The sequence below is a fragment of the Seriola lalandi genome, unplaced genomic scaffold (genome assembly GCF_002814215.2).
Source record: "Seriola lalandi dorsalis isolate HSWRI2012SDOR001 ecotype SW California unplaced genomic scaffold, Sedor1 jcf7180002053683, whole genome shotgun sequence".
NCBI lineage: Eukaryota > Metazoa > Chordata > Actinopteri > Carangiformes > Carangidae > Seriola > Seriola lalandi.
Window position 1 is genome coordinate 322,200 of NW_019524236.1, and position 12,147 is coordinate 334,346.

Below are 12,147 nucleotides of genomic sequence, written 5' to 3' on the forward strand. Positions count from 1 at the left end.
AACCTCCCTCCCTCCTGCTGTTCTCTATTTAACAGTATTCACAAAAATGAACAAACTCATCCAGGAGAAACCAACACAGAGTCATACAATGGGTTTTAACATGATGTTGCGAGGAAAAAAAAACAAATTGAGGCGCTTAAAAGGAAGTGAACTGTCCTCTGCAGGTCTGGAAAAATGAACCTTAAATAAAACTGAAGTCAGAGCTGGTGTTTGTCTGCTGTTGTGTTCTCACCATCCTGACTCAAACATGTGCACTTATGAATATTTAAACTTCAAAGTACTCACCACCATACTGTATATCAGCCCAATCTTAGAAGGGTCACTATGAATACTCTTGTTTCTTATTCCAATGTCTTCCACTAGGGGGCAGATCACTTTCTGTCAGTGATGAAGCTCTGCAGTCAAACTTGAGTCGAATGAAAACACACAAGGTTACACGCAATGACACTCAGACACTACAGTTTTTCAGATGCATGTTTTTCCCTGCTAAATATCTATTTCAACAAATCTTATGTTATTTGGCACATTCAATCATTCCATGCAAAGTTGATGCAGATCAGAAGGAGGTGATATCATATTTTTCAGTGCCATAGCAGCACGTGTGAATATCACAGTCCTTCAGTTTGCAGCTCTGCACTCTCACCGGCCAATGCAGCAGTAAGATACCTGCAGCAGAGACTTTTTTTTTGTCCTGTAGGACTTATGACAGACACAAGGAGGAGCACAGTCAGTACTCATACAGCTTCCCTATTTCTGCAGTTAGGTTTCTGAGTCAGATGCATCTTGATATATTTATCTCTATAGATTCCTGATTCTAGACTGGAATCAGACACATAATTTGAAATGTTGTCTTTTTTTGTTGGCCAACACAAAGTTGGTCTTGGTTCAGCTGCAACTAAAGATTATTTTCAATAACAATAAAACATTAAGTCCAGGGGTTGTCAGAGTCTGACAATGTGACCCTCACCTCTGATAAAATTGAGGCAACTGCGCTGCACCACTACAATTTCCATAATTGTGGACTTTGGGGAATATAAACAAAGTAAAAAAAAGTGTTTTTGCTGTTGTTTCTTTTGTTTTTTTCCCACCTTATTTCAGTTTCAGTGAACAAATGAAAGAATTGGGGAATAATAAATAAAAACACAAAAAATAGAGAAAAATAAAGTTTACGAAATAAATAACTAGATGACAATTATTTAAATGTTAATGTAGGCAAAAACAACAACAAAAAAAACAATTGTTACAGACATAAACATTTTTTTAAGGCTTTTTGTTTTTTGCAAAATTCAGTCGTTTTGAATAAACTTAAATGTTTTTAAGAAAATAGACAACATAAGTTTGCTTCCACATATGACTCTTAAAAGTAAATTTATTCAAGAAAACTAAATTAAGCATGCAGTCATTTCATCAGTAATGGGTGTAGTGTGTGGATATGTGAACATGTTAAAGCATAAGAAAACCAGTTCAATCAAACCAAGTAACCTAAAAGGAGAGGGACTGCTCAGGCACAGCAGGTGTCAGCGATCACATCTAATGAGCCACTCCCCAGATCCTAACACCCAGGAAATTGGTCTTGAGGCCTAGAGGCCGTCACAATGGGATATGTGGCAAATCAAATAATAAAGTATAAATACATTTTTAAGAATTACGTCTGTTTTTTGGATGGGTCTATGAAAATTGTCAAATTCAAATAACATGTTACAGTAATACAAACAAAACTGGCAAGGTATACTGGTGGACCTGTTTCAGACGGAGCTTTACGACATGAACACAGGAAGTACGTTTCCATGGAGACAGTTAGCTAAGCTCCTTTAGCTACAGGCTATGGGCTACAAGTTGAACCCTGTTTTTTAAAGCCACTATTTGCTTAAATTTGGGCAAGTGGCACCATTAAAAAGTTAGCCAAATTAGCTATTAGCAATTCCTGTTTACAGTGTACCCGTGAATGTACGGATAACTATCTCTGAACTAATTTGATACTGGAGGAAAATGTAAAACCTCATTCTGCTGTTATAAGGAGCGTCTTTTCTATGATTTCTCCGCGAATTTCTGGATATTTATTCATGATGGAACATGGGACATGGCGGCATCCCCGGGAAGTGTAAGTCACACTGAATCTCAAAATATGTGTGTCATGTCTGTGTGTAAAAATTTTACTGAGTTATATCTCCGAGAATTAGTGCCCATTTTGGTGCAACTTGCAGCTCAAGTCTCAAGTCTGTTTATATAATGCTTGTACACTCTAGGTGAGTAATGAGTCCAGGCTCATTTCGGTTTTATTTTTTTACAGACTTGCTTCTATGCATTGCTTTTTCAGCTGCTTTTAAACTGCCCCTAATCCACATGCATGGTGTGGTGTTTTATTGTGTTAGCTATAAAACTAATTTAGCATTTTGTCAAGTAGTATGAATCTGTCAGTAACCCAAAATACAGGACAGCTGGCAAGTGCCTCTAAAAATCTCTAGTCATAATCACTCAAAATATTATAGAACAGCTGAGGTTGTAAAATATATTGTTTTAGTATTCATACAAATACAACAGCAAAAAATGTAAGAATTAAAACTAATACTCCTTCTATTTATGTGTAAAGTCGTTTATCACATATTGGGCATCTTTCAATGAAAGACTATGTATGCCTGCAAATCACTGTATTTATTAATAATTGAAAGCCACATCATCCACCATTCACATCATGTTTCTTAGCTCAGACTCCAGACAGCCAAAATGACTTAACGATTATCTGATTATCAAAATAGTTGACATTTTTCATTTTTCAGTCGATTGTCTAATGGATTGTTAATCATTTCAGCTCTTCTTCTGGACTAACTGGACATGTAGTTGAAACTGACACCATCCGGTTCTGCTGCGGGGGCTGTTGAGCCCCCCCCACCCTGTTTTCTGGCTCAAGGTGCTGAGGAGGCATCAGCCGAGGAAGGTGAGTGTGTGTGAATAATGCAGGCAGGCAGCAGATTCAGGGGCTGTGACAATGAGTCAGCAGCAACACAGAAGGGGGGAGCTCTGCTGAGAGTGTTCCCGGACCAACACACACTCATGCAGACATTGCACCGAAACATAATGGAGGTATCTTTGTGATGATGCATGCCTGACACATTCAAGAATAGCATCTGTTTATTTTCTACTGGTACAGAAAATAACTCCAGTGTTTGGTTTCTTTCTGCTCTACTGGAAAAAGACTGGCACTAAAATTGCCCTAAAAGCATGCTGGACTTAATCATTAAGTGCTTTAAGACAGGCAGTGTTGTCAATGATTAGTTTATTGATTTGCCTGCTTTGCTGTATCTGCATATTTATGTTCATTATCATCAAGGGCATAGAGGAGGACTGGGGAGTGAGCATGAATGATGAAGCAAAAGAGATGAGAGGTAATTCATACAGAGGAATCACCTTTTAGTGGTAAAGCCCTGTGTATAACAGTAGATACAGTAAATTCTTATTTAATTTGAACGGGTCAGAAAGTCAGTAAATCTCTACAAACAGCATTTAACTATGGCCAGGTGTTACATCAGGACAAGCAGAAAAAGTCCTGAAATTTCACTCTTGTCCTCTGCAGGGGTTCAGTCTGTTAAACTGCTGAAATCTTGCTTTCCTTGAGGACTGCAGCTACAGCAAGAGGGCATGTGGAGAGGGCACAGTAGCTGCAGTGGCTGCTGCTCTAGCAAGCTGTGTGTACTTGGTGGCCTGGATGGATTATGAGACAATATCCCCAGACACCTAGACTGCAGCTGTGTTGTTTGTCATAGTTTTGTTTCTCTTTCAGTGACATTTTGCAGGTGAACCAGGCCTCTCAGATGCTGTTGCTGCCTTAAGCCTTCTGCAACAGCAGATCCACACTGACACTTCTTTGCATGGATATTAGTCCTAATACTCCAGCATACTATATAAAGTATTGTAGTAAACCATTTAAGAGAGTCTGCAGGTTACAACAGGGACTTGGGGTGAAACAGCAAGCCTTATTAATATTTTCTCCGGACCTCTCTCCCCTTCAAAAACTGCAGTACAGCATCTCTATAAGTTAATTTAATTAATTTGAGGGGAGCTGACCTTGTGTGCCTCTCCAAACCCTGTTTTTATTTGTTTGTTTCAGACAGAAGGACTGTTTAAGGGCTTTTCATGTTTTTATATTGGATAAATAAGGACTGGTATTTGGTATATGGATTTGTTTATTAGTTTTTAAGATACTTGTATACAAGCTTTTTCAAATATGCAGAGGAGAAGCATTTTTTTTTCTTACAGTAAATCTCACAAGGGAACATTGTCAAGGATGAGAAAAAAATTAAACAAACCTCCTGAGCTCTCTCCTAACCCTGGGGTGCTCCAGTAGCTCACGTGGTACAGCATGTACTGTAAAGTCCTTACCACGGCGGCCCCCTGACCCCGTGGGCCCCTGAGGCTGTGCTCAATGGTCCTGTTCAGTAATCCATCCATGCTGAGACAATATCTTACACAAACCGAATTTAATTCTGTAAATTTAAATAACAGCTGGAAAAATTTAGTTGTTCAAGACAGTGGGGACGTACATGCACTGTGTATGTATTTATACAGTGTGGTCCGAAAGTCTGAGACCACTTTCCCATTCACTTGAATGAGAAAGTGGTCTCAGACTTTTTCCTGGCCCTGGTCTGGCTCTCTGCATGGGAAACCTGCAGGGACTGCTCTCAGCAGAAAGCACTCTCTCCATTTGTCAGCCTTTGACAAGCTCTCTCACCAGTGCAGCTGCCTGCACTGCAAAAAATTACAGTTTTGACAAGTTATTTAGTCTCATTGAGCTTATATTATGTTAAAACTTATATTAGAGTTGAAATAATTTGACAGTTAATCATTTAGTTGGATGGAAAAAATGATCAGCAACTTTGGTAATTTTTTTTTTTTTTTGTAGCCAAAACCGCATTTGATAACTTTTCTCCATTGTTGTAAATTGAATATATTTAGGTTCTGGACTGATGAAAATATTAAAATATATATTTGATGACAAGCCTCGACTGTTTTTAAAGACCATATTCAAGAAACTAATCAGCATAACAATCAATAAGGATTATTGTGTATAATATATTATTAATAGTTTAAGTCCTAATTGAATCATTGAAAGTCATATTTAAAAATTACAGACGTGTTAGATAATTCCAGTTCCCCTGAGGGCTTAGCATTCATTTTCTTGAGACAAATGGCAATTTTATGAAACAAGAAAAGAAATAAAGAAAAACAGTTCAAGTCAACTGACACTCAAAATCCATTTTATTTAGCTTTCTAAAAAGTCATATTTAGAAGAGACTCAGCTAAAGATTGAATCGCACAATGAGTTGGATATTTTTTGTAGTGTGCTCAACTCTCAACTGACCCACACAAGCCTTTACTGTAAATTCCACCAGCAGTCCAGTTAATGTGTCCTGGCCAGGAAAACTGACATGCTCCTCCATCATCGTACAATAGGTAATGGCTCTGCTGTATGGGGTCTTTATGTAGAGTAACAGTGGACAGTGGTTTATGTCCAACAATGTCTCCGTGTCCTCTCCTGCAACCTCAGGAAAAAGACTCATCCCATGCGTGGTTCATTTTCCTAAGACATGACAGCTTTTCATGAGTCATCAGTATTTAACTTGAACATCATAACCTTATATACCACAATAAGGTTAAGTTCTGTTTTAATAAGCTCAAACTTTTTCCAACAGAATTTTAAGAACTCATACTCATTCAATAGTGTGTTGGAAGACAGACCATAGATCATGGCCAGATTAAACTCCTACAAAGCAAAAATTTGTTGCTGGGTCCATATTGACTATTTTGCTATTGCCACATAGCCAACTTCAGCATTAACAGTGTTTACTTACCAGTCTAAAAGAAACGTTGCAACGTCAGCATCAAACTTCATCCCTTTTTTTCGCCAAGAGCTATCTCCAGCAGTGGAAAACAACTCTTGTTTCTATCACTTCTTTTCTTCTTCTGAAGTTAGCATGCTAACCAGCTAGCACCGGCCCGTCTTGTCACTTTCCAGTAGCGTCTCACTGTATCCTCTGATCTGCCGTAAAGAAGTGCTGCTCAGACAATGTATTATAACCTCTTTTATTATGGCTGAAACTCTTGTCAAGCGACAATCACTACCACCCGTTCCTGGGAAGAAACCATGTTCGGTGGCTGAGAAAAGTTACAAGCCTCTTTAAAGTATAAATCTAGATTTTGAAACATGGCCTCTCTTCAAGACCTGGGCCATAAGATGAAGGATGTAGGACTTGTTAAAGTTGTGGTTTTATAGAGGGTGGTTGTTAATTAGTGTTAATTGCCTCTTTGGATATAGCCAGGCTAACTGTTCCTTCCTCTTTCCAGTCTTTGTGCTAAGCTAAGCTAACTGGCTGCTGGCTCCAGCTTCATATTTGTCTTACAGACACGAAAGTGGTATCAATCGTCTCATCTAACTCTCAGCACGAAAGTGAATAAATGTTTCTCAAAATGTCAAACTACTCCTTTAATAGATCATTGCTTTTCCAGCTAGTGACCCTGAAGGTGTCAAGTGCTAAACACCCTTTCCAGCGTTAGTGACCTTTGGTGGTAGAGCAGACCCCAGTCAGCAGAGACAAACAATGCTCACGTTGTGTGTATCGCAGTGCTTGAGCTTCATGGTGATATCCTTTTTGTGGTTTTGTATTTGCCAGCCTCCTTGAGCACTGTGTGGTGATGTAATTGAAGGGGGAAGGTCACAGCACTGGGTTCGTTGACGTTAAGTTTAGAATTTTCTCCCCAGACAAGCACGCTGACACTGCACACTGAGCAAGAGAAGCATGTAAACTGAGATCCACATTGCCTGATACCACAAGGACATGTCCAGACTGGGAGCTTTGACAATACGTCCTAACACGACAGAAAGAAAATCTCCATATTAACTATTAAATTACATTAATTATTCAGTGTTTTATATTGAGGACAAGACAATTACGAGTTCACAATATCAGATACTCTTTTTGAATGGAGAGTATCAGCATAACTGGCTTGTATGTAGCCTTAATGTTGCTATGGTAGCGTGTGTTTTCAAGTCCATAAAAAGTGAGTCTTTCAGAGTTAGTGTTTTATTAGTCCAGTTTAACCTGTAGGAGTTTCTGAAAGATGCCACAGAGGAAATAAATTCATGATAAAAAAAAAAACAAGTTCATTACGTCCTGACGTCTTTACTGGAGAAATAAACCAGGAAGAAAATCAGTCGGACAGCCAAAAACTACAGCTGTCACAGACGATGAGCTCAAAATGACAGTCTGAAAGATGCCGTCAATCCCAGAGCCTGACAGGATAGAGTGCACGTCTGTGACTGATAGACAAGATACACTAACGTGGGGTTTTACTTACACATGAGAAAAATCCAATTTAAGATTAATGTTATCTCAGGGAAACCTTCCCAACAGGTCGTGTGTCAGTGTTTTCTATCGTCATGAAGTCTCAAAAACTGATATTGAAAAAAGCAGTCATCTTATGATTAGGCCAATACGGTAACATGGTAAACATTATACCCTCCAAACACCAGTGTGTTCGCATGCTGATGTTTGCATTTAACTGTCTAAGCACAGTCTCACAGAGCAGCTATCATATCTGTAGCACTGTTTCTTTTCATAGCTGGGTGGATGAATGGATAGACTGATCACTTTATAGATTGATCGCTTTATGGGTACATGGAGGGATCGTGGACAAACAAACATATTGATCTTTGTTCATTGTCGATGTACTCCGTCATGCACTATTCCTTGAACACGGTGTGATGGTAGACATTACAGTAGAGGATGGGTGAGCGTGTCTGCATCAATGGAAATTGAATAAACTGGTACATAAAAAGATCAGTGGTTAATTCATGATGAACTCATCCCTCCTAATCCTGCCACCACCACCTTCACTGGATTGCATCGTGTTTTCTGTATCTCTACAGTGATGTAGATTTGTCAGTTGCCCGAGGTAAAGAGGTACATTTAACTGGCCTGGGTTTCACAGAGACCATTTGTGGACTTCCACAAGGATGAGGAAATTATGGACGTGCCCTTAATTATTAAACAAGTGTGTCAGCAGCGTGGCCTGATGGAGGTAATGCAAAGAGGAAGTGGGCCAGAGAGAGGGCCTCCGGGATCGGGGGGATAAGAGATGAACTGGTGGGCTTGGACCTGGGGGTGGGGTGGTGTTAGGCCCAAGGGCTTTGGCTCAAGCATGGGAGATCCAATAATGCTGTGAAAGCTATTTTGCACATTGTTATCATTCTAAACCTACATGAGGCTGTTAGAGGTGGACTGCTGTGCACAGGCATCTCAGTGATTTGGTTTTACACAGTGTTGAAGCAGAGGACACTTGCGATTTGATACAGAGTAATCATACGATACTGTGCATGCACAGCTGATTGGGCCACAATGAAAAGGCCCTTGACAAACTTTTTGGATGACGACAACAGGAATGGCATGGTGTTTTTTCGTACAAGGGATATGGGATGAGTGTATGTCTTCAAAGAGATCGATGAAGTGAGCCAGAGGCCTGACTCAGGCAAATCAGCACATCCTTTGTGTGTGTGTATATGTGTGTGTGTGTGAGAGAGAGAAACAGAATGGAAGACAGCACATGTAGCTACAGTACATTTACACCCAGTCATGGCTGAAAGCTCTCACTCCTTGATAAGAACACATTTGCTTTCATTCAAGTCTACGTTTTAGGGCGGTTGTAAGAAACTGTAGAGCGTAGAGAAAGGAGGAGGTGGAGGAGGCGTTAAGCTCGTTGGAGGCCTATTGCACCACTGACCGACAGCACCTCAATTAGTCCAACACACTGATCAGGGATTACCAGGACAGTGGCTTAAACCACAGTTTCAATTACATGTTTCTCATTTGCATGTTGAGGCTGACATCTGGGTGTAACAGCTGATCTGAGACTGCCTGTAAACATCCACCAGACTGTAAAAAGTAAAGCAAGTAACAAATCCCATGAAAAAGACTTAAACCAAGAATTAATTAATTCAACAAGAGCTGATAGTGCGCATTCCTCCGCCCTTGATTGAGTGTTTGGATACAAAATGCATTTATTCATTATGCATTTATGAAATTAAGGAAAATGGCCCTTTGTACTCACTTACCTAAAGTTTTTTTTTCCCAACATTTAACATTTAAATTCTCTATCCTTTCTATAGTTTAGAGTTACAGTTTATGGATGTTGTATGTTGTTGTACTGTGTATGCATTATTCAAGGTGATATCTTCAGAAGTCTTGTTTTGTTGAATCGGTCCAAAATCAAAAGGTATTAAATAAACTATCATATGACAAAAAAAATTTAAATTTAAGAAGCTGCAATCATCAAATATTAGCCATTTTATTTATTTATTAGCCAAGTTTTGTCTGCAGCTGAACATGGTTTCTTGCTGGGAGCAGGTGGTGGTGACTGTGGCTTGACAAGAGCTTTGGCCATCATTGTGTTTACAAAACGAGAAGTCATAATAGGCCCTCTGAGCAGCGCTGTGTCTTCAGAGCCAATTGGAGGCTATAGCTAGTTGCTATTGGAAAAGGACGAGACGGACCGAGGCTAGCTGGTTAGCATGCTAATTTCGGGAGAAGAAAAGACATGATAGAGTTAACATTGGTGTTGCTTTCCACAGAAACACACAGAAACTGTTACTGAATTTTAAAGATTTCTGTCTTCAGTAGGAACTGATGAGCTTGTGGCTTGCTGCCACAGACACGCTGTGGAAGTCAGAAAACACTGATAGATGACTAACGACCTTTTGGTTTTTGGTGTGTTTGTCGACAATAACAGTAAGTTAGATATGTTTTGATAATTTCATTACATTTGCATTATAAGCTAATCTATAAATAACCAGGGTCATAAGGTGCTCAGCGACCTGGTGGTTGCCCTCAGGGACTGAGTCAGTAACACGTAAATCCTCATTTGGATTGTTTAGTTTTTGAAGAGAGATCAATCTTGTAGTCATTAAGGATCAGGTGTTTTTTGTTTTATGGTATTTTATTGCTCCATTGTTTGTGTCTTGTGCCTTTGCGTGTGTAGTTTCTTTTTGAGTTTTGTGCAAAGGTCCATCTAGGGAGGGGCACTGGAAATTAGCTTTGGCTATAAATGTTGTGGTATGTGGTTTATGCTATATACTTGTCCCTATAAGCATTAAATAAATGGTCATGGATGACATGGTAAACATCAACATGAGCATGTAGCCATGTGTGTTATCTGACAGTCATGGTGGGATCTTTGAACCCCTGTGTGTGTGTATACATGTAGATAAGTGAAATGTAAGAAACAACAACAGAGAGAGAAAACTGAAAAAAGCAGGTGTGATCTCTACTACGACTGAGCTCCTCTCCTGTGTGATGCTCTGTGCTATTACAGTCCAGTGGAGCTTCACAGCACTCAGAAGAGGGAGAGACAAAGATGGACAGAGAGAGAGAGAGAGAGAAAACGTGTGCGAGAAGAGCGGGACCGGCGCCAGCTCACCCCACCCTTACTGCTGCTGCCTGCAGAGTGAGGAGTGCTGCATTTCCTGAGGGCAATGCAGAGGACAAGGAAGAAGAGACTCACTTCTGTTAAGGTCACTATACAGCAAACACAGAGAGAGCCTGCGGCGGACAGAGAAACTGAGAGGGACAGAGACATGAAGAGAGAGACAGATGGACAGATAGAGAGACAGATGGACAGATATATGGCGAGAGAGAGACAGATGAGCTGCAGTATTCACCATGATGCCTCTGCTGTCAAATGTTCAGATTCACGTCATCAGAGGACAGAATCATTTTCACACCCCAAAAATTACGCCCACCTATTTCAGTGTCATTGCTTGATTTTCATCCGACTGTTTTGTGATTGGATGTTTGTTGGCCGTTTTAGAGCTACTGCACTCGACAGCTGCATGTATTCGATATTAAAAGACCAATTTACTATGGGGTTTTATCTGACATGCTTTCAAAATCACACTCTTAGACACAAGATGTTTAAGAGTATGTTTAAAAAGATTATAATTTAAGTAAATGGATGGCAAAAACTAAACGTCCCACCTGGGGGACTGTCTGGACTTGGTAGCTCTACTTCAGGTGTGTTTTGGTCTGTACCGGACTCACTCTTCACTCAGCCATGACTAATTACACATTGTTTGAAAGCTCCAGGTCTCCTGGTTCTATCTGTGTAAAGCATTGTTAGATCCCCACGTCACTGCAGCAGCTGTTGACACACAATTGGTTCAGACTTGTGGCGATGGCCCTAAAGTGTTTTCTACACAAAAGCTGCTACAGGCTTTATATTCTTTTTTTTTTATTCTAAACAAAATGGGCAAGGCTAAAGGCCTCTATAACTTTGGTTCAGTATCTTTTATTCTCATTCTGACTTTTTGGTTGTAAAATTTTAAAAGTTACCTTTCAGAGGAGATCAGCATTATGGTTGTAATCAAAAGGGTTGAAGAACAGTAAACCTTTTTATTTCCAGCACATTATTTTTGGGCTTATGCACAAGTAACAAGTTAGCTGAGAATCTCAGATCTACTCTGAAGACATAACTTTTACATCTTGAAAGATTAGTCCATTAGTTGAGCAACAGAAAATTATTTTGATAATCTTATTTTAATTAATCTTGCAAGCAAAATAACCAAACATTCCCATGTCCCTATTCTTTGGCTCATGTGATAGTAAACCATTTTTCACTATTTTGTGACATTTTATTGATTGATTAATTGGTGAAAATAATCATCATATTAATCTATAATTAAAATAATTGTTATTTGTAGCGGAGCTAACTTCATTATTTGACACACAGCACCTCAGAGTCCTACTCTGATGGTTTTACGCTAGTGTCCATGTGAATACAGGAGGAAAAAAAGAGAGTGAAGGGAGCACTTCAGGACCCTGAGGTGCGTAACAACTCGCAGGGAATGACAGAGGTAAGCGGGCCTCTCCTGGGATGGAGGATTAGTGTGAACCATTACCTTAGCCTCGTGAATCACTGCTAATAGCTTCAGCGAGAGGGTAGTACAGAGGCAGGACACATTTAGATTGAGACTTCGAGTTCTGTAACACTGCACACTGCGGCATATTTCTCCTGTTAGTGCAGTACAGACAGGGCTCTGACAACGTGCTGCAGAAGATGGTTTAAATCCCCCATCCCCCATGCCAAAATGAGCATACACCAGCA